Source organism: Perca flavescens, chromosome 16 (genome assembly GCF_004354835.1).
Source record: "Perca flavescens isolate YP-PL-M2 chromosome 16, PFLA_1.0, whole genome shotgun sequence".
Taxonomy (NCBI): Eukaryota; Metazoa; Chordata; class Actinopteri; order Perciformes; family Percidae; genus Perca; species Perca flavescens.
In genome coordinates, this window is record NC_041346.1 from 27,499,302 (window position 1) to 27,504,392 (window position 5,091).

The 5,091-nt window shown below is 36.7% G+C and overlaps 1 protein-coding gene across 2 annotated transcripts in view; it reads right to left on the reverse strand.

Moving 5' to 3' along the window:
• The window catches only part of pitpnm2 (phosphatidylinositol transfer protein, membrane-associated 2), a 61,217-nt gene extending 56,387 nt beyond the window's left edge, over positions 1-4,830 (reverse strand). For both annotated transcript variants that reach the window (XM_028601872.1, XM_028601871.1), the window contains exons 1-2: positions 4,681-4,830; positions 218-617 (exon numbers count right to left, since the gene is read on the reverse strand). The gene's annotated coding sequence lies outside the window, so the exon portion shown is untranslated. The remainder of the gene's footprint in view (positions 1-217; positions 618-4,680) is intronic.
• Between the last annotated feature and the right edge of the window lie 261 nt (positions 4,831-5,091).

Here is a 5,091-nt window from a genome sequence, read left to right on the forward strand (position 1 = left end):
TCAAACTACCAGAATCGTAATATTGATCAGCTGTTTTGGTAATTTAAAGCCACAATGACGGACGCCAACTGGCCACTTCAGCTCATTCAAACACTGCCACAAATAAATACGGTGGGAATTAATTAACATTTGCATCGTTGCAATTTCCCTAATTAATGAGAAATCTTAGAGTTAATTAGTGGCGACACCGTGTTATTATGTATACAACATGACTCACCTGCAGCTCTGAGTTTATCTGCGGTCCCGATTATTCAGCTGGATCTCCACATAAAGCCTGAATGCAACATCGCTGTTGTCAGTTAAAAGGTGTATTTTCCCCCAGCTCACATCGCAGTGCAGAGAAGCCGATAGCGTCGGTGATGGGGTGTATATTTTACACTGGATTGTGAGCGCTGGCCGTCCTGTTATCACGGAGCGTTCAATCCCCGGTGTGTCCGCCTATCTGTCCCGCTGCTGCTCCTCCATCATCCCAATGCATGGCTGTTGTGTCCGGTGCTTGGGCTTCGCTGTGTTGTCGGTAGCTGGTGATATATCCAGGTTAGAGTTACATCAGAAGATAGGACATCCTTCTGTCGGACATAAGAGGAGAAAGGCGCCCCCCAGCGGCGCTCAGCCGCCTGCAGGCGGTAACATGTTGGTTATTATGGGAAGTCTCTCCACTGTCCCCATGGTTTTTCAGGAGGTCATGGTGCTTAATGAAATGCTCTCTATGGCTAAAATGGACCAGATTAGTTTTAACAAAGGGAATTCACAAACTACATTTTTGATATTGCTTGATGAGACTTAAATGTCAGTTTTGTGTGTTTTGCTGCAATGCTGTGCTCTTAATCTGAATAAACTTTGATCTTGCACTCTGATACTCTGGCAGCCCTCCAACTACGGCTGGGCAATATCGATATCGCGATATGAGACTAGTCTTTTCCTGGTTTTAAAGGCTGCATGACAGTAAAGTGATGTCATTTTCTGAATTTACCAGACTATTCTAGCTATTCTAGTATTTACCTTTACCCACTTAGTCATTAAATCATTTCTGGAGATTATTTATCAAAAATCTCATTGTGTAAATAACATTTTGTTAAAGCACCAATAGTCAACCATACAATATCGTCGCAATATCGACATTGAGGTATTTGGTCGAGAATATCGTGATAATGGATTTTCTCTATATTGCCCAGCCCTACCTCCAACTGTTTTTTTTTCCATGTCTGTTTCTGATCTTATTTTGTTTACTGTTTTATCTATGTTTACTTTGTGACTATTTAAAATGTTCTCATGACAGTCACAAAGTAAACAGAAAACAGCAAAGAAAATAAGATCATGACATTTAAAATGTTTCTCATGACAAAGCACATAAAAAATGTTATTATACAATTCCTGCGTAAATATTCCTAATAATTAGTGGTGGAAAAAATAGCCTACTCATCTATATTCAAAATGTACGTATACATACATCAAAATATATTTATAGTAAAGTACATTTTAGTTATCATATTTCCATGTTATGCTGCTTTATACTTCTACCCCACTGCATTGTGGAAGCCAATATTATTGCACTTTTTACTGCGCTAAATATATTCAACATTATATTGCAGATAATTAATAAATATAAATCATAAAGTTTTATTATAGATTGAACTAGCCAGCAGAATATAGTTTAAATTAGTTCCACTTTTACCAGCTGAAACATTAACATAATGAACACATTAAAGCATAATAATTTATCATCAGATATAATAGGCTAATATTCTGAAATGGGCCATTCTACTTTAATGTACAGTGTGCTACTAGCTATTTGTTTACTTAAGTAAAGGATCTGAATACTTCCTGCACAACTGTTTAGGCCCACTCTTAAGGCAATTTCTTAGATGTTTTATACATGGTCACATAGTTAGCTAACAAATTATATGTATCCTTATGGATATAAAGTTTCTCTGGCTCTTGAGAACTGGGGCAGAAAAGGTTTTCAGTTTGATTAAAACAACTTGATTAACGCTATTTTAAATAGCAAAGCTTTGGCTGTTAAATTATGTTTTGGAACAACATCCTAGCTGTATTTTAGTGTCCTCAGATCATTGCTAACTTAATCCACAAAAGACTTATTTATGTTTGTCAGCAGATGCCTTTAAACCCTATCTCCTATTTTTAAATCAAACCTTAGTGTTCACAGAATGTATGGAATTATATTTTCCGTACCAATAATAGACCAATATTAAAATGTTAATATTAATTACTAATAATTAGAGATGGTCCGATACCGATACCAGTACCAATACCGATACTAGTATCGGTATCGGCTCCAATACTGCCTAAAACGCTGGTATCGGTATCGGGAAGTACTGGAGTTTATGCACCTATCCGATACCACGTAATAAAGCCCTAAAGAAAATCTACGTTAAAGTAGTTTAGTTATGTTATTTTTCTGTTCTAACTGACTGTTAAACTGGAGAATAAAGTTCTGGGGCATTCATTGTTTGTGTTTGTTCATGTTTCACAAAGAGTTTAACCTGAGCCGGACCGACAACAGAGATAGAAATCATATCACATCCATACAGAGATAGTAGTATACAGCTGTTATACATCATATCACATCCATACAGGGATAGTAGTATACAGCTGTTATACATCATATCACATCCATACAGAGATAGTAGTATACAGCTGTTATACATCCTATCACATCCATACAGAGATAGTAGTATACAGCTGTTATACATCATATCACATCCATACAGAGATAGTAGTATACAGCTGTTATACATCATATCACATCCATACAGGGATAGTAGTATACAGCTGTTATACATCATATCACATCCATACAGAGATAGTAGTATACAGCTGTTATACATCATATCACATCCATACAGGGATAGTAGTATACAGCTGTCATATATCATATCACATCCATACAGGGATAGTAGTATACAGCTGTTATACATCATATCACATCCATACAGAGATAGTAGTATACAGCTGTTATACATCATATCACATCCATACAGGGATAGTAGTATACAGCTGTTATACATCATATCACATCCATACAGAGATAGTAGTATACAGCTGTTATACATCATATCACATCCATACAGAGATAGTAGTATACAGCTGTTATACATCATATCACATCCATACAGGGATAGTAGTATACAGCTGTTATACATCATATCACACCCATACAGAGATAGTAGTATACAGCTGTTATACATCATATCACATCCATACAGAGATAGTAGTATACAGCTGTTATACATCATATCACATCCATACAGGGATAGTAGTATACAGCTGTTATACATCATATCACACCCATACAGAGATAGTAGTATACAGCTGTTATACATCATATCACACCCATACAGAGATAGTAGTATACAGCTGTTATACATCATATCACATCCATACAGGGATAGTAGTATACAGCTGTTATACATCATATCACATCCATACAGAGATAGTAGTATACAGCTGTTATACATCATATCACATCCATACAGGGATAGTAGTATACAGCTGTTATACATCATATCACATCCATACAGAGATAGTAGTATACAGCTGTTATACATCATATCACATCCATACAGAGATAGTAGTATACAGCTGTTATACATCATATCACATCCATACAGGGATAGTAGTATACAGCTGTTATACATCATATCACATCCATACAGAGATAGTAGTATACAGCTGTTATACATCATATCACATCCATACAGGGATAGTAGTATACAGCTGTTATACATCATATCACACCCATACAGAGATAGTAGTATACAGCTGTTATACATCATATCACATCCATACAGAGATAGTAGTATACAGCTGTTATACATCATATCACATCCATACAGGGATAGTAGTATACAGCTGTTATACATCATATCACATCCATACAGAGATAGTAGTATACAGCTGTTATACATCATATCACATCCATACAGAGATAGTAGTATACAGCTGTTATACATCATATCACACCCATACAGGGATAGTAGTATACAGCTGTTATACATCATATCACACCCATACAGGGATAGTAGTATACAGCTGTTATACATCATATCACATCCATACAGGGATAGTAGTATACAGCTGTTATACATCATATCACACCCATACAGGGATAGTAGTATACAGCTGTTATACATCATATCACACCCATACAGGGATAGTAGTATACAGCTGTTATACATCATATCACATCCATACAGGGATAGTAGTATACAGCTGTTATACATCATATCACATCCATACAGGGATAGTAGTATACAGCTGTTATACATCATATCACATCCATACAGGGATAGTAGTATACAGCTGTTATACATCATATCACATCCATACAGGGATAGTAGTATACAGCTGTTATACATCATATCACATCCATACAGGGATAGTAGTATACAGTTGTTAAAACATAATAAAATATATGACACACTGGTATCGGATCAGTACTTGGTATCGGCCGATACACAAGTTCAGGTATCGGAATCGGTATCGGGAAGCAAAAAATGGTATCGGCCATCTCTACTAGCTAATAATATACAGTCTATGGCACCAATGTAGCTAGGTAACCATTAGAAAGAGGTGACCGTTTTTTTTATTTGCGAATGTAGCAACTGTAGAGATGTTAGGTTAGCTGTCAGCTAGCTAGCTAGCAGAGAAAGTTCGGACCTGTGTGTGTGCGTGCGTGTGTTCACCACCTCGGCTTCCGACTACCCGGTCGGTCCTCTGAATTGACCTGAAACTCCATTTATTTCTGTTAGCTTCCTCCAGTCTACGTAGTACCTTTCTAGCTTAAAACCGCGAAACGAGGGAATCTTAAAACAGTTTCAACTCTCACTAGGACGCGTCTTACGTCACGTCAGTTCGCGCCGCCTCGGCCGAACCCGCGTTCTGACATTAAATGAAATCGCGCCGCTTCTAGAATTCGCTGGAATATTATTTATAGGTTTGATTAAATTATTTTTTGACCAAAACGAATTATCTATATTTTTATCTGACGTGTGTTTTTACTTCAGAATCACAGCAGTGTGTTTTACCTTGGAAATAATAAAGTAGTCAGTCATGAAAAAATACCTCTAG